Consider the following 25,200-nt stretch of genomic DNA (forward strand, 5'->3'; position numbering starts at 1 on the left):
GTATAGAAGTGCTTCAATTCTAAATAGTCTTTGAATAAGCCATTCTGCCTGCTGTGTGTTGAATTGTTGTTCTCAAATAAAGGTGAAAAATAAACACTTTAAGCCTATCAGAAAACAGCTCATTTGTAATAGCCATTTGTAGTACTAACGAAATATTTGCTAAGTAACCTAGCATATGATACACTCATTGCCGATGACATGGCATGCATTTTCTGCAGGCAGGATGGTGTTGCCCTTGGACTGGATTAAAAAGGAGAGAGAATGGGAATGGGAGTGGAGGGGCATCCATTGCCCTAACAGACTCAGGATGAATGGGAAAGTGATATGTGACCACAGATGAGTGATAGAGAAAAGAGTCAGATCCTGTGAATGGCAATTTTAAGGAAGTTTACGAACATTCCTCTCCTTACTTCTTGCTTCACTGTATGCTCCTCAAGGAAGACAATGGCTATTTTTCATTTTTCTTTTATATTACTAGCACTTAATAGATGTTCAATAAACTTTTGGTGAGTTGAATAATAATAAATAAGGTACTGAAGGCCTGAAATGGGGTAATAGCCATATAAGTTGAAAGGAAAAATGAGACATATGAGAGACTGTAAAGATAGAACCAATGGGAATTGACAACTGATCGAATGTAGGAAGTGAGGAAAGAATCAAAGATGGCTTTAAAATTCTGAGGTTGAATGACTCGCAGTATGGTGGCACCATTACCATAAAGGAGAAATTGAGAGGGAATTCAGCTTTTGAGGAAAAGATAATGAGCTCAGTTTGGGACGTAGTGACTTTGAAGAGCTACTGAAACGTCTACCCTGCATTTGGGAAATAGGACAAGAATAGATTGGGACTGGATGTATAGATTTTGGAATCATCTTCAGAGAAGTGATCATCAAAACTCTGGAAGGAGATGAGTTTGTGAAAGGAGATGGGGAGAAAGAAGGATCAAAGACAGAGTCTCATTCAAGGGACACACACACACACACACACACACACACACACACAAGAGCAGTAAGCTAAGACCAAGAAAGCATTTAGGCAGGAGAAGAATGAAGAACCAAAAGATAATAGAGTTATGGAAGTCAGGAGAAGTTTTTATTATAAACGTGGCTAGTAAAGTGTATAGTTTTCCCAATATTAAACCAATTAAAAAAAAGATGAAACTGAAAACTATTATACAACTAACTTCCTTTTAAATATATAATAAGGTTCTATAAAAATTTTTGCGCCGTATACATACACTAATTTACCAGTTCTTTCTCTGGATGTAGATGGTATCTTCCTCCATGTGTCCTCTGTAGTTAATTTGGGTATTTATAATGGTGAAAATTATTTAGTTCCTCAAAGTTGTTCTCAACAATATTGCTGTTGCTGCACACAACATTCTCTTGGTTCTGCTCATTTTGCTCTTCCTTATTTTGTGCAAGTCTATTCATGTTTTTCTAAGACCACTGAGTTCATCATTCCTTATAGCACAGTAGCATTATGTCACAATCATATACCACAACTTGTCCAACCCTTCCTAACTGACTGGCATCCTTACAATTTCCAGTTCTTTGCCACCACAAAGACAGCTGCTATAAACATTTTAGATCACTATGACTAAAAACTTAGTAGCAAAGTCTCTTAGAATACAATGAGTATTCATCAGGCCCAATGCAGCATATGTGGGATTTTCAATTGGGAATAATTTATCCAATAAGATGATAGGTAAGTAGTTTACTTTAATGGCCTTAAGACTACCTGTTTACAGAGAAGCTTAATCTTAAAGAAAACACAGATTTTTTTTTTAATGTATGTGCTAAATGGATAAAAACTGCTTCTTTGCAAAGGGATAAAACCCTAAGATTCCTGATTGCGGGTGGGGTGGAAGTTGGGTTAAAATGAAAAGTAAAGGACAAGAGAATAGCTGTTTGTGCTTAGGCTCAGGGTTTAATAAAAATATAGGTCCTTGCAAAAATAAAACAATTGAGTTGGGTATGTATAATGCACCTTCTCCCACCCTTGGTGGGCCCCAGGATATATCACAACTAAATTGTACCAAATGCTGATATGTTCAAATTATTTGGACCACAATAGAGAGGGTCGGGAAAGAGACAAGAAAGAGGAAAAAAAAAATTGAACGAGCACTTGAAAGATTATCAGGGTCACAAGATGGAGGAGAGAAGAAAGGGAAGCATCAAGTGAAGGAATTAGTCTTGGCAAGGAGAAGGTGAAGTCATCTGCTGAGTGAGTGGAAGTAAAGTTATAGACTTGAGGACAGAGAAAATTTGGAATAACCCCTATGGAGGATATGATAGAGTACTTAGATCTGATGAAAAGAGGAATTACTGAGCACTGCTGAGACTTCATCTGACATAAGAAAGTCAGAACTGGTAGCAGACAGTCATCATAATTTCACCATTCTTAGCAGCTTGGGAATAGGAGCTGAGAAAGCAGATGTTTTTGCTTCCACAGTTCATATACTAAAATTAGACACATACAGAAAAGATAAGCATGCCCTGTAGTCAAGAATGACATATAAATTTGTGAAATATTGTACATTATTTTTTTGTCTCAGCTGTCAAAGCTAGGTACACCCCTGTCATATCCGTACTCAATAAAATTCAGTAACACCCTATTTCCCCCAGATTTGCATATAAAGGTCTTTTATTGATCTTTGAAGGTCTTCATAATTTCAGCCTTTCCTATCTTTCCAATATTCTTACACATTACTCTGTCTACAATCTATGATCCAGCTATACTAACCTGTTTGCTGTTCTTCACAGAGAACTTCAAGCCCTTATACTGAGTGGTTGTGGCAGAGAGCTTAGAAATGGAAATACCAGCTCCTCCACCTCTTTGTCTTAGGTGTAGGTGACGTGAGAAAAAAGAATCAGCTAGCCTTGGAAGGAATGAAAAGAGAAGTGGTGACTTCAAGACAAATTTCCATGCCAGTGAGCACGGGAAGATGGAAGGAATGTGGAAGGAAAACATCACCCATCATAGTCTAGTGATTATGCCCTCATCTATTCTCCCAAAACTTAAACCACTGCATCTTACCCAGAAGGTTGCAGGACATCCTAAGAGGTTTTAGAGTATCTCTTCTCTACTGCCATTGTCTTGAATTCCCCTCAGCTATTTCCTCCTAATGTTAGGTACCAATCATTAGAGATTCCATTCCATTTAACCACTAAATATCAATTAACCTTTAAAAACAGTTATTCACTTCAAAGATATAGCAAAAACAAAGTATAAACATTTCCCTCCAACACCTTGGAACATATTCTCCCTGCACTGCCTCATTCTCTGTAGAGAATAGATTCCAATTCAAGGGTGAGTTCACCCAAAGGTGAGTTTTTGTCTCCACTCTGGGATCCTGAAGGTCATTCTCAGGATTTACTCCATGCTTCTTGGCACCTTGAGATTTAATATAGAGGTCCTGGGGCATACAAACACAAAAAGCAGGTCCTGATCTCAAGGCACTAGAATAAATACTATAAATAATATATCTTAAGCAAAATAAATGCAAGTAAATTTGAAGTGGGTAGGTGAAAGGCTTCTTGAAGCTTTTAGCCTTTGAGCTGATTCTTAAAAGGAGGAAAAGGTTCTGAGCAGAAGAAAAAGAATTCCTAGCATGGGCAGCAACAAGCTATGCAAAGGTATGAGATGCAAACACCAGCCAAAAAAAAAAAATCCAGTCTATGACTATGCAGGAATAACTAAATAAAGAGTCCGTTGACTGACACTGCCTGTATCCTGCCTCCTGATCTCATAGTTACTTTACCAGACTGAATCTCCATTCCTTTACCTGTTGGATATTAATCTTATCTAAATAGAGTAGAGCAGAGCCCATATACATATCTTTAATGAGAAGAAAAGTAGAACCCACCTTATCATCCCTATCACCTGGAATTTCCTCTCTGCTTTTCTCAGATCTCTCCTTTTGTTTTTGGATTAAGAAAATCCAGCCTCTGACATATGGGACCTGATAGAGTTAGAATAGCAGAAATTATAGGATATCTCCTATAGAGAGTAAGTGATTCCAAACCACAGTCTGATTTTTAGATTTCCAATAGTGTGCTTACAAAGGAGAATTTCTTTCTAACCACATATGCTTGTTACATCCATTCAGTCCTTCAGTTTAGACAGACTGGATAATATATGAAAATGTATAAGAATAATGTAACATGTTGATCCTCGTTAAAATATTAGATTACTTCACAGTTCAAATGTTCTATACTTTTTTTTTCTCCTGGCCAATTACATTACTATATTAGGTATCATAATAACAGTGAGTTAATATTTCTGTTCTGCCCCCCCCAAAAAATAAAAATATCATAAAATTATAAGTCTACATATATAGTGCAACATAATTACAAAATGGACATGTTTTAGCTTCCATTCCTCACTCCCAACCCCCTTTGACACTCCTTCCCCAGTAATCATCCTCCCTAGCTATATACAAGGCTGCTCTTGGCTTTCCCCCTGCCCAGGATCAAATTATTCATCTTTCATTCTTACCTTAACTAGTTAATCTCTTAAATCTCTGTTTAGTTGATTAGGAATAAAGCCCCAGAAGAGATTTCAGAACTCTCCCTCCCCTCTTCACTTCCAGGTAAAATGAATTTTCATTGTAGTGCTCTGATGATGATGTCACCTTTCATTAAAGTCTTACCCAGGGGAATAATCCTAACACGTTCAAATTTCAGATCAACATTAGTGTAACTCAATGAGTAAGACATGTTGGGAGGCAGGCAAAGTTCTGATAGCATTCATTCTGCACCATGTAGGCTGTTGTCCACTTCATTTACATGTAGGACTAGCCCTGAAAGGAAATCTAATTTTCTGTAAATGGTAATTTTCCTTTCTTAAAAAGGACATTCAAAAAAGAACCTCACTTTCTCCAATCTCTTGAAGGAAATCTTTCTTGTCATTTCTCAGAACAAAAATAGCAAAGCATGAAGAGTTGGAAATGTGTCTCTAAGCCAATTTTAACTATCCCTTTTGGAAATGTAGTACATTTTCAAACTATACACGAGACTGCAATGTGATATGTTGCCATGGTATGTTTTATCATAAAAAATCAAAAGCACATATTAATCCCTCTACAGCTAGTGTAAGGCAGAGACCTCATCTAAAGAAATGTATTTAATGTAATACCTCAAACATCTCATTAGCCATGTTCCAGATGGATGACATTAAAACAGGCTATTTAAGCCTTCCACGGACTATCACACACCACCCCCAACCCACCTTAAGATTTTAATTTATCCCTTCTTCATACAGACCTCTTAGCTCAAAGGATCATTGACTTAGACCTGGAAGGTATTTTAGAGGTCATGAGTCTCACACTAATACATCTGACCCTTTTATCCATCCTTGATATTTATCATTTCTGTCACCTGGAATGCCATCTCCCCCTCTTTTTATCAAAACTCCATTCTCCTATTTGAAGCCAATCAACCAATAAGTATATTAAGTATCTGTTATCTGGCAGGCCCATAGTACAATGCACTGGTGTTATAAAGTATTAACTACTAGTAATATAGAGATAAAAATGGAATAGTCCAGTTGGCATCAGAGTTTTCTTCAAATTCTGAATATGATGATCTAGGATCTAATTAAGAAATATGTACAACAGAAAGCTTTCTCCACTTAGTATATCCTAGGTTGAATCATTCCTTATCTCTTTACCATTTAAAGATAATACTTATAATCTGTCAATCTGCCTCCCTCTTATAATCATTTTTTAAAATATTTTATCTTGTTTCCACCATTGAAGGGCTAAGTTACTTGATGTCAGGTAATTTCCTATTTCTTTTGTATGCAGTGTTCTGTCCACAGTACAAGTTCAATAAATGTGGTTCAAAGATGAATAGAATAATTCACCAGGATTATTGATACAAAATTATTAACATGTATGCTACAGAAAATATTTCTTTATATATTTTTAAAAATTGAATATAATCTTATAAATCAATAAATACATTTCTTATAAATCAATAATTCAAAGTCAGCTCTTATGCTTACTAAGGTAATACCATTGTCACTTTCTCATCCTAAGGGATTTTCTGGTTTGTAGTAAAGCAAAAATTCATTATAGCTCATTTAACATGCTGATTTATAATATAATCTTTGCAATTGTCACCAAATAAGAATTTATGAAAGCTATTTACTGCCTCTAATGGCAATTATTATAATTTTCACAATTTTGTTAGCATGAAGCTATATGCCCTGCCTGGCATCTCAGAGTGCTTTGCTAGTTCTTCTGAAACCTATCATATTTACCAATATAATATATTGTGAAAATATTAACTCTTCTCCTTGAATGCAAGTTCCATAAGGGAAGAAACTATGCATCCCATGCATCTGCATATTCCACTGTTTCTTTTTTAATTCCTGTTTTGGGGGGAGAAGTTAGGGAAGGAGGAGTATGATGTCTGATTCTGTGGGGATTTTTTTTCAATAACACAGAATTTCTAGTGAAGACTCTCCATCTACCAATGCAAATCCACAACCGTCCAAGAATTTGTAGTCCTAAAGAGTTCCCTAGAAGCACTGACAGGTAAGATTCTTCCAACTAGATTCTCCTAGAGTCAGTATGTGTCAGAGATAACATTTGATCTTAGGTGTGCCTGATTCTAAGCCTCTGTCTCTTGCTTTGCATATAACCAATCCCTAATAAATGTTGACTGAAAGAATAAATCAATACTTTGGAGCTCTGAGGTGATTCTCTAGGGGGCTTCATCTTTGAATCCTGTTATACTCTCAATCTGTAAGAAAGCTATGCAAATTGCTGAGTCTTTTACTTCCTTCATGTGAAAAAGAAAACAAGGATGATAAATTGACCTGTCCCCAAGATGCTCTCTGGATTAACCAATCAATGATGAGAATACAGTGCAGTCTGGTCCAGACAGAAGAATTAGTTGTAATAATGCCTCAACTATTGATTTTCTTTACGACTTTGAATAACTCCATGTTTGTCTTTTTCATTTTCTAATCACCAGAATGGAGATGCCCTGTTGCACAGAGATATGATTAGGAGTAGCTAAGTAACCCTTGCAGCTTTGGGAGGTGGGAGAGGTGTTCAGCAAGGCAGAAGAAAGAGAGACGGCCTTAAAGAAGAGAGCCCCTCTTTGTTCTAGACAGCTTTATTTTGCAACTTACTGTGGATGAGGAACTCCTACCAGAAACTTTAATATTAGAGCTCTGAATGTGAATTGAGCCTCTTCCCACATTCATGTCATTTTTGTCCATACCTGTGGATAAAGAGAATTCCTAGTGAGAAAATCCCCTCTAGCAAGGCAAATTGACAGCTTTTGGTACTTAGAATTAGAGGGAGTTTCCTGGGACACTGAAAAGTTCAATGACTTTCCCAGGTGCACACAGCCTGTATACATCGCAAGTGGAGCTTACATCTAGGTCTTTTTGACTTCAAGATCAGGCCTCCATTCACTACACCAAATTTTCTCTCAACTACCTATTTCTCCAAATACACATAACATCTTGACACAGTAGAAACAATACTGTATTTGGAGAAAGAGGACTTGGGTTTAATTCCAAGCTCTTAATACTTCTGTGATCTTGGGCTGGTAACTTCATGGTTTTGTGTTCCCAGTTCTTTATCTATAAAATGAGGGAACTGGACTAGTCTAAGGCCTCAACCAGCTCCAAGGTTATGGACCCATGGGCCCCAGTTATGTCCAGAGCACTGAATTAAATGGTTATAGACATAATTTAACAAACAAGATAGTTGCCTTTATTGAATCTGACTTTGCCCATCTAAGAGCTATGGAAAATTCAATGATGAAATTTTACTGCTTACCAAAATGTATAATCTATTCTTACAAGTTTTCAGTGTCCTACATATTAGTAGACTGCCAATTTGGTTCCTATCCATTAGAAGGATTCAGGAAGTGACTCAGGAAACTACAGACTTTAACTTCCATACCTATTCAAATTTGTATAATTTATAAAAAAAAGATGAGGATCTTTGAATTTAGCAAATATAATAATTACTTATCCCCATCACTTGGAGTAAAGAACCAACAAAGGGTCACTGGTCACATGTGTCCTTTACCACATGGGGACCAAAGTGGTCATCTAATCTCTGCCTGAAGTCCTCCAATGAGGAGCATCCCAAGGCAAAGCCTTCAAGTTTTGAATAGCACTAATTGTTAGAAAAAATGTTCATGATATGACATCAAGGTATCATGATATCTAAATGCGCCCCTTTGCAAATTTCACATTCTGTCTCTACTTCTCCCTCTACAGCCAAATAAAGTCTAATCCCCATTCTACATGACAATCTCTCAGATACTTAAATGCAGTCTTATCTTCTCTAAGCTTTACATCCAAAATTCTTATAAACAGTTCTCAATCATGAACTCAAGGCCCTTCTCCTCTGGATGTTCTCCTAATTACAAATATCTTTTTTGAACTGTGACACCCCCCCCCCAGAACAGAATGCAATATTCCAGATCTCATTTTGTGAGGGTAGAGTACAGAGAGATAATCACCCCTGATTCCCTAGGGAGTAGCGTGGGTATTTTTTAGTATTAAAAATGACTTTGGAGAAAAAAATGGCATATGTATGTGTGTGTATGTGTTTGTGTGTGTGTATTCTCCAGGCACTGTGTTGCTTAGTTTTTCTGGGTAATAACAGCTAAACTTACAAGCAAAAATAGAAAATGCTGTGGTCAGTGGATAGGAAAGTATCAGATTAACTTCAGTATAAGCAAACAGGAAGAGATGATCCAAATTCCCTATATAGGATTATAGCCACCAAATTATCTATTACAAGGCACAGTGGAGACCTAGAAGCCATCATAGAGTGTCCCCAGAGTAGGCCAAAAGAATTAAGGAAATGATAGCCATCATCAAGATGAAAAATATAATCCCGCTACCCTTTTATAAATCAAGGTCCATGCCCTAAGGAGATAATAGACAGCCCTGAGTGACACTATCAGAGTCTAGACCACTGCATAGGATGCTGACTATGACCATAGATTTAGAGCTGGAATGACCATGGGAGCCTCCTCCCTCTTTTTACAGATGACCACAATGAAGCATACCAGGATACACAGCAAGTGTCTAAAGTGGGAATGAACCCCAGGTCTTCCTGACTCCAAATCCAGAGTTCCATTCATTGCACAACACTACCCCTCCACAAAAGGTATAGAAAGGGAAAACTAAAATGGTATTGGGGCAGATAGGCTTCTGCATAATAATTTATTCAAAAATTATATTAACTTCAGTAAGGAAGGTTGTGATTTAATGTTCACTGTAGTATATATTTATATATTATATATTTAATATGATATATAGCATAATATCTTGCATAGTATAATAATTTATGATTGCTTACAAAAAGCCAGAAATATGATCTGAGGAAGTATGTATATAGCAGAAACATAGGGAAATATTTGTTGAAAAAATCTTTTTAACGGTTAAGCTAGTGACAAGGTACCCAATTAGTTCTTTGGAATTCTGTTTCTTTGAACCACTATTCTAAGTGAAGAACCATTGTTCTATTATCTCCTTGGGGCATCTTGTGGTGTAGTAGAAAATAGACTTGCCAATTTACATACTATTTACAAACCAGAAACTCCCTTCATATAGAAAAGAAAAGGTAATCCAGTTCTATATCCTTGCTCTTCCCAGTTGTCCAAAAATAAAACATTATGTCTATGCTACCCTACTCAAAAGGCCTATTCTCAGTCCTCATCTTTCTTGACTTCTCTGGAGCCTTTGATGGTCAATCACTGTCTTCTTCTTGATATCCTCTTTCTCTAGGTTTCTGTGAGACTTTTCTCCTGGTTCTCCTACAAGATGACTGCTCCTTTTCAGTTGCCTTTATTGGATCTCTTTATAAAGAATGCCCACTAAATGTGCCCCTCCCCCCCCAAGGCTCAGTCCTAGGATCCTTTCTCTTCTGCTATATACTATTTCATACAGTGATCTCATCAGTTCCCATGGATTCAATTATCATCTCCACACTGATGACTCTTAAATCTACTTATTCAGCCCTAACCTCTTTCCTGAGCTCCACTGTCACATTTCCAACTGCCTATTAAATATCTTGAAATGGATGTCCCATATACATATTAAACTGAACATATCTAAAACTGAACTCATTAGACCCTCCCCTTAAAACCCTCCCTTCCCCCTTTTCTGTATTTCTGTGGAGAGCACCACCATCCTCTCAGTTACCCAGACTCACAACCTAAGAGTTATCTTCAACTCCCCACTCTCTGATTCCACATAGCCAATAATTTGCCAAGCCCTGTAGATTCCACATTTGCAACGTCTCTCACTTATATCCTTTTCTCTCCTCTGACATTGCCACCACTTGGGTGCAGGCTCTCATCACCTCATACCTAGGCTGCTGCATGGCTGGATTATTAATACCTTTACTAACCTTCTGGTTGGTCTCCCTGCCTCAACTTTCTCCCCAATCAGCTATCAAAGTGATCTTCCTAAGACACAGGTCTGACCATGGTATCTCTGTTTTCGATCAAATATAAAATCTTGTTTGTTTTTTAAAGCTCTTTATAACATGACCCCTTCCTCACTTTGCAGTCTTCTTCAATCTTTCTCCCCTCCACACACACTGATCCTATAACATTGGTCTCTTTCTATTTCTTGAATAAGACACTCCATCTTCTGACCCTGTGCATTTTCACTGTTTGTCTCTCATGCCTGTACCTCTCTCCCTCCCTTCTCCTCTGTGCTTTTTGGCTTTCCTGGCCACCTTCGAGTCCCAGCTAAAATCCCAACTTATGGAAGAAGCCTTTCCCAAATCCTTCTTATACTAGTACCTTTCCGCTAAGATCTTCTCCAATTTATCCTGTTATCTTGTTTGTTCCTAGTCATTTGTATTTTATACAGACCCCGCAGGTAATGACTTCCTTGAGAGCATGGCCTGTTTCTACCGTTGTCTCCCTAGAGCTTAGCCCAGACCTGGCAAAGAATGGGTTCATAACAACTGCTTGTTGCCTTGACAGCTCCAAAAGGTGCAGCCATGGTTTCTAAAAGTCACAGAACTTCAGTGGGACTGATCTGAACCCTAGTCTGAGGAATTTCTCTATTCACTTCTTGGTCTTCCCAGATTACAGCCTTCTTCTTCATTTTAACCAAATCCTAATGACCCCCAAATCCATCACTTTTCTCTTAATTATAGAGACTCATCAAATTTCAGTTTGAAAGTTTCTAAGAGATCCTCTGAGCCAACTTTTTCATTTTACAAATGAGAAAACTGAGGTTTAGAGAAGTGATGGGACATGTCCAAAGTCACTCAGCCAAAAAATAAGGTCTCCTAAAATTCCATCTAATGATCTTTCTTTTTGTTGCTTTTCATTAAGTTTAAATTTTTCAATTAACAATCATTTTTTTCTTCCTCTCCCTTCTCACCACTATATTGAAAAGGAAAAAAGAAAAGTCTTGTAACAAATATGCATAAACAAACAAAACAAGTTATTGTATTTGTCATGTCATACACATACATATATATACATACACACATATGTATATAATTCTGCACTGAGATGAGTCTATTATATTCTGTCATAAAGGAAGGGAGGGAGGGAGGAGGGAAGGAGGAAGGATGGGAGGGAGGGAGGGAAGGAAGGAGGACGGGAGGGAGGGTTAAGGTTGGAAATAGAGTACTGGACTGCAGAAAATAGAGATTTAATCCAACCTCTGAAGGTGATCCACTGGATAACATAAGATTCCATAACTACTTTGTCACAATTTTCCCATTAGTAAATGAAAAATAGTACTTGCTTCTTAAGTTACAAGAGATAGTTGAAATGGCATTTTCTTTGAACTGATCAAACTGGAAGTTATAGAAATATATATCAAATTCAAAAGGTAAAGTTATTTGAAATTCCAAAATGAATGTGGAACTGGCATTTCCTATATAACTTTTTTATTTTATTTTTAATTTATGGAATAAAACAAGCATTTTTGTAACATAGTACAATAAAAAGACAATTGTACACAAAACTATGAATCTACTATGCTCAACTTGCTATTCCTTTCACATATGCAATGAAATTATCATGTATTTTTTTCTTCCCTCCCTCCCCATGCCACACCCTAGAGATGACTACCATTCTCACTAGTATGATGGCACATCAAAATCCTTCCTTTTCAGTTGGTACACTGCAACTGTATTCCTACTAGGTGACAAGTTCCTTAAAGTCAGGAATTGAGATTTATACATCTCTGTTTCCCCCTTTAAAGTCCTATACATTTTCAATTCAATTCATTACTTCCTTGGTCTGCCCTTGTTCCACCCTTGTTCCCTCAAATCTTATGGATTTCTATAGCTGCAATTTGCTTGACCTCATAAACACCTCTTTTGCTTTGCTCCTTCAACTTTTTGAGGCCCTTTGACCACCTCCATCACGATGAAGAATTCCCTAAACAGTAGAAAATTCCTACCTCTATCCAGTGGGGAAAAGATCTGACAGTCAGTCTATGCCAAAGCCTGGCTGAATGAAAACATAGTTGGGTTAGTCACTAATACAACCCAACCACAAATCCAAATGGTTCTGAGATCTCCACTTGGCAACTATCTGCCGCCATGGAGTCTCAGTCACTGTGGGCCTACAGATGGTAGGAGAACAATGACACATTTTTGCTGTGTATTGACTACCTTTTTAAGAACAGAACCTTTCCTCAAAGACTTAAAGGGGCATTTGGTTCAATCCCAAATTTCTGTAACTGGCTATATTTAGCCTTCTTTAAAGGCACAGTGAAATATCTAATACTCAACATAAGAATAGAGTTCAAATTCCCACTCTCTCTGTCTCTTCCAACCTCTGTATTCAGGCAAGTTACTTCCCTTTTTTGAGAGCTCAGTTTCCTTACCTACAAAATGAGGGTACTGAACTAGTTGGCCTCATACCTTGGTTAGTTCTAAATTTAAGATACTATGATTAAGATACTAAGGCCCAATTTGCTAGGAAGTCCATAGTTATTTAATTCTTATAGAAATACCCCATTGATTAGGAAAAGACTTTAAGAAGTTATGAGTTTACAACTATCCTAAAAACAAAGTAATTTTGAACATAAACACCAAGCTTCTCCAGCTGTTGTTTTCCTTCTGTTTGTTTGTTTTCTTTTTACTTAGAACCACCTTTCCTTTGTTTGGAGAATAAACTAAACCATATGCTGACATTTTCTTCCCAGCTCAATTTGTAAACCTCTTCATCAAATACCATATATTGTTTTTCTTTTTCATTGTTCAAAGGCTGCTCCTGTAGTTTGAAGGGGAAAAAATGATACCTACCCATGAAATACTCTCTGTTTCTTATGGAAAACCAATCCCATGTAATAGCTATTTTAAGATGTTGAAGTTGCACAGTCACATGCTTCAATTACTATGTGAATTCCAATTTGAATTGAAGTATCGTTTTTTATGGACATAATCCATTCTACTAGGGTCACATTTGCTCTTCTATGAGAGCTAAAAATCCTGTCTCTTAAGGACTTTGAAAGTGATCTTATCCAATAAAAGTGCCTTTTTGTCTTTATCTAAATTAATTAAGCTTCCCTTTTAGAGAACAGACAATGTAAAGTCAACAATAAAGAGAAAAATCTTATCTGTAATTTAAAAAAAACTTATCAAGTGAAAAGTCAAAATATTCTGGGAAGATTGCATTTGTCCTGGTGGACCCTTTAAGAAACATGCCTGTGTCTCTTAAATATACCAAATATGATCAATAGGAGTGGTGGCCAATGGAGGTGGTGATGTTGCTTTCACCCAAATGCAACAATAATTTTTTTTTTAAGTCATTTCATGGGACGCTGGAATTTTTCACCTTATACCGCTCACAGTAACTGTAAATGAACAGAACAGAAGGAAGGTAATTACAGCTGAAGTACTTGTGGCTATTACAGAGGAATAAGTAGAGAAATTCTATGAGGGCCAAGAGCCTCCAAATTAAGTTAGCATATATTTAGATGCCTAGTGACTTGATTGTGAAGATGAATAAAGGGGAGGGTGTGACACTGGGCAGTCACATGATTACCTTGAGCCTCATTTTCCTCATCTACAAAATTAGGCAGGTAAACTAGATGACCACCCATATCCTTTGTTCTAGATCTTCTATATCTGTGTTCCTTTGAGATGAAGAGGTCCAAGGCTTATGGGCTATTTGGACATTCTGTTACTGTATATTATGAATAATTCCTTCAAGATGACAGCTAGAAAGTGCTACATTTGATGAGCACCAAATGCCATGACCAAAAAAAAAATTACTACTAGCATTTATTTAGCTTTATTTTATTTTATTTTGAAATTGGATCTCCCAATCTAGCCCAGTCTGAAAGCAAAGCATCAGCTCACAGTTTCAATTCACTCTAAATGTGTCATCCTGTTTGAATTCCACCAAACAATATGCCCTTGCCAGGTGAAACTCTTTCCCTCTAATCTCATCACCATGCTGGTAACTCAAGCCTAGATAGGCACAACCTCCCTCAAGGCCCCTCTCCCATCTAATTGGAGGGTTAGAGGCTGGAATACTAATTCCTCCCACTGCCTTCCTTGTTAGAGATTACACACTGGGATTTTAGTTCACTCCACTACATCTGCCTCTATGCCTGTTTTCAATTCCATGGGACAAGATGACCCTCCCAGGATAACCTCATTGCTTCTAAACCCACCACAATGCTGCTAACTCAAGCCTGAATTGACATTACTTCCTTCAGCCTCCTCTCTCCTTTGAAGGGTTGGAGGGTAGAGTGTCAAACTACTCCCAAAGTCTTCCCTTTTTTTCCCATTCAAATAGGCATTTCTTATATACTTGCCACATACAAGGTATTATGCTAAGTGCTGGGGATATAAAGTCAAATTGTAAAATGATGCCTCTTTGAAGAGATTATTTTCTTTGTTTCTTTTTTTCACTTTCCTGCCATATTTTTTTGTTTGTTTTTCCAATTTATTTATTTATTTTTAGTTTTCAACATTCATTTCCACAAGATTGAGTTATAAATTTTTCTCCCCGTCTTTCCCCTACACCCACCCCAAAATAGCTAGACTGCTGAATACCCCTTTCCCCAATCTGTTCTCTCTTATATCCTCCCCTTTCCCCGTCCCCCAACTTTCTAGTAGGGCAAGATGAATTTCTATACCCTAGTGCCTGTGTATCTTATTTCCCAGTTGCATGTAAAAAAACCAACAACAATTTTTATATGTGTGTGTGTTTGTGTGTGTGTGTGTGTGTGTACACATTTGTTTTTAAAACTTTGAGTTCCAGATCCCCTCCCTTCCTCCCTCCTCACCCACCCCCACTGGGAAGACAAGCAATTCAATATAGGCTATACATGTGCAGTTTCGCAAAACACTTCCATAGTAGGTATATTGTGAAAGACTAACTATATTTCCTTCCATCCTATCCCACCCCTCACTTATTCTGTTTTCTCCTTTGACCCTATCCCTTTTCAAAAGTGTTTGCTTCTCACTACCCTCTCCCCCAATCAGCCCTCCCTTCTGTCATCCCCCTTCTCATTCCCTTCCCCCCTATTTTCCTGTAGGGTAAGATACCAACTGAGTGTGTATATTATTCCATCCTTAAGCTAAATTCAATGAGAGTAAGGTTGCCCCTTACCTTTTACCTTTCTGCTCTTCCCCTCCATTGTAACAGTTTTCTCTTGCCTCTTTTATATGAGATAATTTACACTAATCTATCTCTCCCTTTCTCCTCCCAATATATTCCTCTCTCACCTCTTAATTATATTTTTTAGATATCATCCCTTCATATTCAACTCATCCTGTGCCCTCTATGTATACAAGTACATACATATGCACACCTTCACATATATATTTATACATACCTACACCTTCCTATACATACATACATATGTACGTATACATATATCCCCTTCAACTGTCCTCATACTGATAAAAGTCTCATTAGTTACAATTACTATTTTTCCATGTAGGAATATAAATAGTTCAACTTCAATGAGTTCCTTATGATTTGCTTTCCCTGTTTACCTTCACATGCTTCTCTTGCTTCTTGTATTTGAAAGTCAAATTTTCTGTTCAGCTCTGGTTTTTTCATCAAGAATGCTTGAAAATTCTCTATTTCATTGAATGACCATATTTTCCTCTAAAGCATTATACTCAGTTTTGCTGGATAGGTGATTCTCAGTTTTAATCCTACCTTCCTTGACCTCTGGAATATCATATTCCAAGCCCTCCAATCCCTTAATGTAGAAGCTGCTAGGTCTTGTGTTATCCTGATTGTGTTTCTACAATACTCAAATTGTTTCTTACTGACTACTTGCAGTATTTTCTCCTTGACCTGGGAACTCTGGAATTTGCCTATAATATTCCTAGGAGTTTTCTTTCAGGGATCTTTTTCAAGAGGTGATTGGTGAATTTTTTCAATTTCTATTTTGCCCTCTGGTTCTAGAATATCAGGGCAATTTTGTTTGATAATTTCTTGAAAGATGGTATCTAAGCTCTTTTTTTTTGATCATGGCTTTCAGGTAGTCCAATAATTTTTAAATTATCTCTCCTGGTTCTATTTTCCTGGTCAGTGGTTTTTCCAATGAGATATTTCATATTGCCTTCTATTCTTTCATTTGTTTGAATCTGTTTTATAGTATCTTGATTTCTCATAAAGTCATTAATTTCCATTTGTTCAAATCTATTTTTGAAGGAATTAGTCTCTTCAGTGAGTTTTTGAAATTCTTTTTCCATCTAGCAAATTTGGCTTTTTAAGGTATTCTTCTTCTCATTGGCTTTTTGGACCTCTTTTGCCATTTGAGTTAGTCTATTTTTTAAGATGTTATTTTCTTCAGTGAGGCTGTTGACTCACTTTTCTTGATTTTCTTGCATCATTCTCATTTCTCTTCCCAATTTTTCCTCTACTTCTCTTACTTGGTTTTCAAAATCCTTCTTGAGCTCCTCCATGGCCTGTAACCAATTCATATTTTTCTTGGGAGCTTTTGATGCAGTAGTTCTGACTTCGCTGACTTCCTCCCATTCCATGCTTTGATCCTTTTTGTCTCCAAAAAAGGAATCTATGGTAGGATTGCATTTCCTCTGCTTGTTCACATTGCCAGTCAATTACTTGACTTTTGAACTCTTTGCCAAGGTAGACCTGTTTTCAGAATGGAGAGAGTTTTGTCCCAAATTGCTGGGATTTTTGCAGCTGCTGGACCAATTAGTAGGGCACCCTCTCTGCAGCCCCCACACAGGCTCTGGCACCTGCCCACACATACCAGGATCTCCACCCAAGACCGTGATCCAGATCCAAGCAGGTGAAAGCAAGAGCATTTAGCCTCTGAATGGTCACTTGTTCCCCCTACAATCTGCAGGCCAGGAGCTCCTGAAGCAGCCACATGGCTGTGCTGACGTGCCTCGGCCACTTCTCGCTATTGGGGCTGGGGCTGGACCATGATCTTCCATCCACCCCTGTTCCAACAGAGATCCACACTGACCTTTTACTTTGTCTTTGGCTTTTATGGGTTGAGAAGTCTGGAAACCACCACAGCTGCTGGTGCTTCACTCTCCTGAAGTCTGCTCTGGCTGCCACAGGTCAGCACTGCCCTCAGGCCAAAACTGCTCAGGCTGGGCTGGGCTTGGCTCCCAGTGCACTGTGATAGACCCTTCCTGACAGCCTGCTGGGCTACCTTCAGTGGGAGATTTGTTTCTCTCTGTCACTTTGTGAGTTCCATAGCTCTAAATTTTTTTAGAGTCATTTTTTACATGTATTGGAGGAGGTGGAAGCTGGAGCTGAGGGGAAATCTTGTTTCTACTCTGACATCTTGGTTCTTTGCCCCCAATGTCTTCCTTTATAGAAACCAGAAACTGGACTCTCAACTTACTCTTCTTTTCAACTGCTGCTTTACCTGGTTTCAATTTTATGGAACACAATGCCCCCACACCGGGTCTCCTGTGCTCCTCATTCCCTAAATCCTGTTATATTGTCTCCCCTCATTAGGTGGTGGGCTCCCTGAGGGCAGGGATTTTCTTTCTTTTTATTAAGAGCATACTTAACACAGTGTCTGGCATAGAGTAGGTACTTAGTAAACATTTGTTGGGTTGGATTTGATCCCATTATTCATCAACATAGGATCTTTGACCTGCTCTATTTCTGATCCAATTTCCCCCTCATTAGACATCCTGTTGACCTCCCACTCCTGGGGGCTCAACATACTGCTGCCAGACTTGGTACCGACATCTGGACATCTTCAGCCTGCTGTAGCTCAGAATTCTCAAGCTCAAAAGAGCCACCAGCCTCAGTCTACCCAATATCAGGAATTATAGGTTTGTGCTGCCACGCCCTCAAAAGGCCTTTAAACAAATTTTTTTTAAAAAAAGAGAGGAAGAAAACTACAAGCATAAATAACAGAGAGAGTAGAAGTTATCAGTCAAGACAATAATGAAGAAAAGAGCTGTCAATAAAGCCCATGGCTTTAAATTGTCTATATGTGTGTGCATAACGTATGCTTTATAAAAATGGTAAACCAGAGATCCCAATGCAAAATATTTGACAGTTTCTTATAGTAACATAACAGGAAAACAGAGATATGTGGGCTAGGTGGAAATATAGTTAAGAGTATTTGTAACTGGTGAAATGAATAGATACAAAATGTGCAGATGGGAAGGCTCTACAAAAGAGTCCCAAAAGCATGTTCTTGGTCACGTGTTGTTCAACAGTTTTTAGCAATGCCTTTTAGGAAGACTTATTTGTTGTAGTTATCAAATTTATAAATGACACAAGCAAAAAAGGAAAGTGAATACGTTGATTAACAGAGTTAGGGTTCAAAAAGATCAGGCCAAATGATTAAAATCTACTTACTAAAAAAAATTTATTGGGTATTAATACTTGTTTACAATAATCAGCTGCAATACTACAGTAGATAAAATTCTCCTGAATAAGTCACATGGGCAAAGATCTGGTTGCTAACATGGACAAGAAGTAAATGTGCAATAAGAGTGTGACATGGCAGCCGTAACACCCCCATACTCATGAAGTTTGTCAGTGTCCTTCTAATGTGAACATGACGTGTGCAGCCCTCAGCCCTGATAAGACCTGAAGCATAGCAAGCATTTCTGGTTACTGTCTTTTAGGAAGATCATTGACAAACCAGAGTGTGCCTAGATGAGGAGTACAAGCTTCTGCCAGATAAGGACAAATGAAGGGACTGAGGAGGTAGAATTAGGGCTATTTGAAGAGTTAAAAAAAAAAGTAGAAGAGGCAGGAGGAGCTTGCAAGAGTGCAGCGTTTAAGTATTTGAAGGGCAAATGCCTAGAAGATGAATGAAGATGAATTAGGCTTGTTCTGCTTGACCCAGGAGGCAGATCTAGGAGCAACAGGGGAAATGGTGCAGAAAGCAAGTGTAGGCTTGATGTAAAGAGATGCTTCCTCACAGTATGATCTTTCAAAAATGGAATCAGCTGTTTCAGGTGTGAGTCATTTTCCTGTTCCTGAAGGCAATCCTGGACTGCACAAAGCCACTTTGTGGGGGTGTGGTAGAGGGGATCCCCATTCAAGTAAGGTATCTCTGAGGTTCTTTAGAAGATTCTTTCCAGATAGCAGAATTTACTCCCGAGTTTTTACATCACTACAGGGTGAGCTGGTGATCTTTAGTTACCAAATTTCAGTATTTTATAAAAACTCATTTTATTCCTTTCCTACATTACTGGAAAAATAAAACTAGTAGATTTTTCTCTGACTGACCACTAGGTAGCTCCTGCTGTTGGTTAATTGCTTCTTCTCACCTGCTCACCAAAGGATTCAGTGGATTAGAAAATCTTGGAATTAAAAAAAAAATAGACCTCTGAGGGGGAGGCTCCTTTTCCTCCTCCTCCTCCTCCCCCTCCTACTCCTTGGTCGGCCCATCCCCTCCCTGCAGCCTCCTCCTCCTGGGGGGGGGGGTCCCCTGGTGCCTCATCCCCTCCCTGAGTCGCTCCTGCTGCCCCTCTCCTTCATCCTCGTGCACCACAGGCGGCACAGGTTCCAAGATGTCCAACTGAGTAGTCTGCTGGGAAACCAGTCACACTGCTGAGAGCTGGTACACAGCCTCGGGTCCTCAACTGAATGCACACTTACAAGGTTGGCTTTTCCAAGTACAATTCACAAAAAGACCTGCTAGAGTCATTATTGTCCCCCATGCAGGATATACTTACTGTGGGTCTTGTGCCGCTCTTGCTTACAAACAAGTGAATCCATCTATTAACTGGAGAATATTCATCCTTGGGCCTTCCCATCACTTGTGCCTATCTCAATGTGTGCTTTCCATTGTAGATATATATAGAACATCTCTGTATGACCTTCATATTGATCAAAAGATTTATCGAAAGCTATGGAAGACAGGAATGTTTGAGTGCATGTCTCTGCAGACAGATGAAGATGAACACAATATTGAAATGCATTTACCTTGTACTGCTAAAGCCATGGAAAACCATAAGGATGAGTTTACCATTATTCCTGTATTGGTGGGAGCTCTGAGTTAGCCAAAATAACAGGAATTTGGAAGATTCTTCAGTAAATATCTAGGATCCTAGCAATCTCTTTGTGGTTTCTTCTGATTTCTGCCATTGGTGTCAAAGGTTTAGTTCCTATGATGAATCCCAGAGAGAGATTTATAGATCCATTGAACAGCTAGATAAAATGGACATGTGTATTATAGAACAACTAGATCCTGTATCTTTTAGTAATTACTTGAAGAAATGCCATAACACAATATGTGATAAACATCCCATTGGGATGTTACTAAATGCTATCACAGAGCTCCAGAAGAATGGAATGAATGTGAGCTTTTCATTTTTGAATTATGCCCAGTCAAGCCAGTGTAGAAACTGGCAAAATAGTTCAGTGAGTTATGCAGCTGGAGAACTTACAGTGCACTGAAGTTCTGAATACCCAGGGATATCACCTGCACATACTCATTCTCTAAATGGGGTCCCAGCCTAGCCCTTACAAAGATACAGTTCCTGGTCTTTGGGGATACTGAAACCTCAAAATTAATAGAACTTTTTTCTATTAATTAGGTGTAGTCCTTCCTTAATTTCAACTCATTATAAAATGCTTTCTTGTTTAGGACAATGGAAGGAAGAAAAGCTGGCCTCAAAATGTTTTATGATTTTAAAAAATGATAACAGATGTAAAGTCATGGTGGCAGATGGTCCTTCAAATACAACCTGTAAAGCATTTACCATATCCTAAATTTGCACTCTTTGAAAACCTGTACACATATATTCAGCTTTCAGAATAGTTTTGCAAATTGTAACCAAAAAGTGTAAAAGTTTTTTAATAATGAAAATTGCATTTATAAATGATCTGTATTAGAATATAATAAATCTCCAGCATAGTCAGCTACTCCCTGTGTTGTACAACAGATACCTTCTATTTTAGTTGTTAATAAAGGGCTACACAACTCAAAAAAAATGAAGAGTGACTTCAGTATTGAGAACATTCAGGAACAGTTGGTGATCATCCTTACAATCACCCCATAAAACTATGTCTCTCTATTATATTTTTATTGTGTGGGGGGAAAAATTAGTTTTGGTAGAAGGAAACATTCAAACAATTTATAAAATCTTCATGTGATAATTAACTATTATGTTTTTGGAAATACATAGTAGATTGATTTTCAACACTCCCATAGACACAGTGCTACCTAAACACATACACACACACACACACACACACACACACGCACACACACACATTTCAGCAATGCTTAGGTATGCTCTGATTAGGACTGAAGAAATTATACACACAAACAGGGCCCTGAGTTGCTAATTTACAGTCATGAATACTTGCAAATAGCATTCATTCTCAAAAGGAATAATATATTTAGCCATCTCCAGTTTCTTAGCTACGTTGTCTCTTATGCATGTATCTTTTCACATGGAGATGACCACAGATGTACATTTTGCTCATTTCCATAACTGTGAAATTCCAGGAGATACAATCTCCAGCAGGCATTTATTAAGCACCTACTATGTGCTAGGTGCTTGTATAAAGACAAAGGAAAACAAACAAATTTTTAAAACAGTCAAAACAAAAAAACAGCCCATGATTTCAAAAAGCTTACATTCTCCTAAACAGATACAATACACACACACACACACACACACACACACACACGCTATAGCTACACTTATAGATATAAACATAGAAGTAGATATATACATACAAATATTCACATCTATGTAGATTTACATAATTATACATCTATAGCATATATATATATATATATAGCTATTCAAAACAGCTATCATAAAAACAGTCTGGTACCAAGCAACAGAGAAGTAGGTCAATGTAACAGAATTGATAAGATGGCTATTTAACCAAATATATTCCCATAAGTAGTGTTTGATAAACCTGTAGAAAATAAACATGGTAAAACTGGTGCTTGGTAAAATTCAATCACAAATAACCTCATTATTGAACTTAATGATCCCACTCTAAACTACTGATTAATTTCCTTGTGTGAGCTTATATTTCCAGATTCAGCAAGAAGGGAAACCAGATGCCCAAGACCAAGTGAACTTTGTACTGACTGTGCAGTCATCTCTTCTGCTTGGGGTTATTTGGGCATTAAATAATGACAACAGTTTGGAGCAGATGTAGGGGACTTGATTCATGTTCATTCTACTCAATAACAGCTAAAGGAAATACACTGAAAATGTCCAAGAAGGGAGAAATTCCATACATATATTCAGGCCAAATGTGAAGTTTTAAGGTCCCAAAGAGGATTTTAGAAACTGTGATAGTGATTTAAAATAAGGTTTTTAATGAATTCTTTATTCTTCCTCCTGAGAGAAGCTATAAAAATGGGTTGTTTTTGGAAAAAAAAATTGTGTATCAGCCTTTTCCCATTTCTCTATGCAACCATCTGGAAACCTTAACAATTCTTTGCCATGGTTAAGTTGCAAAACTTGTGTAAATTAAGGATTTTTAGAAACAAGAGACTTTACTGGATAATAACTCTACTAGAAGTAAAAACATCCACTTTCTATTATCAGAAATTCTTTATAATTCTATCTTTAAGATATATACCTGACCCCAAGACAATACCATAGAATTGAAAAGTTTTCACTGTTCTAAGTGTAACTATTTTTTTTATAACAAGAAGGAAAGGAACAAAAGACTATTTATGGAACAAAGGAACAAAAGACTATTTATGGAACAAAGGAACAAAAGACTATGTAAACATCTAATGCCATTACCCCCAAGAAATCTTTCCAGTATAGCAGGTTGTCTCCTTTCCAATTAAGAGGAATACAAGCAATAGAAAAGGCCTGCCTCTTTCCTTAGTAAGTGTTGATCTATGTAGGAATCTAATTTTCATAGAGACTTGTGCCTGTTTATTGTCTGGTTAGTGGAGTCATCTTGGAGAGTACAGGCCTCCTTGCGGGGCTGGTAAGTATGCTCACTATGCTTGCTTGGTTGAAGTCCCCATGTGAAAGAAACTAGAGAATATGCTTCTGATAAAGCATGATGACATGGAATTGAAGGGCTGTGCTCTATGATCTGAAGCACATGTATACATTCAGTAATTCATTTCAATCCATTTTGTTCTGCTGACCACATGGTGAAGAAACTAACTGGGGACAGGGGCCTGAGCCACAACTGGGGTACATACAATAGGTACCAGCTGGACCAAATCAAAAGTCTAGCTTATCCTCTTTTCCTCCCTAGCTACATTCAAGAGCAGGGGCAAGGAATGCTATCAGCCTTTGAGAGAGGAGAGAGGGTTGAGCCTTTAGCTTCCCACCCACATGAGCACATGACCCTAATATTGCTTCTGTCTCTGTTGTGTCTATTTTTTCCTTGCTTTTAGGTGAAAGAGAAATGAAAGTGGCTATGACCTTGTGAGTTTAGAAAGGTCAGGAGAATAAGATGCCAGAAGGTTGGGAGTTGGAGTCCATGCAAGCACTGGCCAAAAGCTAGATGGTGAGAATTGAGGTACTCATACTGATAAGAGTATGAGTACTGATAAGGTGTGAGCATCAAAGCTGATGCAGTTTTGGAGAATGATGAGTTTCCTAGTGATAAGGCTTTCTAGGAAACCTGGTGGAGTCCAGTCTAAGAAGCAGAGCTGGTGGTAACTGAAGGTCATGAATAGGGTCAGGATAACCCTGAGAAATGTGCAATTGGATCACTTTGTCAGTGAAAAGCCTCTGAGCTATGGTACCCTGACATCTCACTTTGTAAGATTCATCTAACTTTTTATACTTTTGTCCTATTTTCAAAAAAAATCCTTCTGAAGTATTTAGCGCTTTCATTCTGTTTTCAATTTGTGGCATTAAAGCTGTGAATGAGGATGTGAAAAATAATAATTAACATCTGAAATATATTCCATTTTACCTGTCTCAGCCTCTGAACCACAACTGCAAAATCTGGCCAGTGTAATATTTCACTTAAAATTAAAAGGATGATAGATCTAGAAATAGAAGGGAGTTTTGAGGCCAAGTGGGCATTTTACAGATGAAGAAACTGAGACCCAGAGAGATTGACTACAGATCCAGAGTTTGAACTCAGAACCTGTGACTTCAAACAGCACTCTCAATTGCACAGATGATAGCAAGAAGATAGCATATATTTTTACATGCAAAATTTTGCATTTCCCAAGGAAGAAATTACATAGATCCTCATGCATCTACATGTGAAGATGATATTTTTTTGAAGCTATGGCCTTGAATGATCAGATTTACCATGTCTGTGGTATGTGTAAGGATAAGCTGAGGTTGGTGAAAAATTTAGTAAGATATCTATCTATCTACCATCTTACCTTTCATCTAGCTATCAGACTCAGCATTTGTCATTTCTATTTTACCCATACAATCCCCACTAGGCATTATTCTAGAAAGTTTTATGCTGTATTTCTCTTCACATTGAGGAAAGAACCCTGCTTACCTACTGACATGTTTTAGAGCATCAGACAAAGGAAGTGACACTATTATTTATATTCAGTACAGCTGAATATATATGAAAGTGAAATATATGAATATATTTGATATATATTTGAATATATATGAAATAAATATATGAATATATTTCATATATATGAAAGAGAAATATATATATGTATATATATGAAAGAGAAGCTGAAAGGCCTATCAAAGGGTCAAGCTCAGAGATATGGCAGAAACAAATGATGTTTTGATGCTAAAGTATATTGACAAGATCCTCAAGAAGACAGAGTTCTGTTGAAAAACCCAGGCATTCAAAGGACTCACAA

At 37.7% G+C, this 25,200-nt stretch overlaps 1 non-coding gene and 1 pseudogene across 1 annotated transcript; both read left to right on the forward strand.

Moving 5' to 3' along the window:
* Positions 1–2,438: 2,438 nt before the first annotated feature.
* LOC138171854 (U6 spliceosomal RNA) lies at positions 2,439–2,545 on the forward strand. Its single transcript, XR_011170982.1, has one exon. It is a non-coding gene; the product is annotated as a U6 spliceosomal RNA (small nuclear RNA).
* Positions 2,546–20,092: 17,547 nt separating this feature from the next.
* Positions 20,093–21,277, forward strand: LOC138171771 (uncharacterized; annotated as a pseudogene).
* Positions 21,278–25,200: the final 3,923 nt, after the last annotated feature.

Source organism: Petaurus breviceps, unplaced genomic scaffold (assembly GCF_028583685.1).
Source record: "Petaurus breviceps papuanus isolate PSGF00001 unplaced genomic scaffold, PetGlider_PUasm1.0 47, whole genome shotgun sequence".
NCBI classification, from domain to species: domain Eukaryota; kingdom Metazoa; phylum Chordata; class Mammalia; order Diprotodontia; family Petauridae; genus Petaurus; species Petaurus breviceps.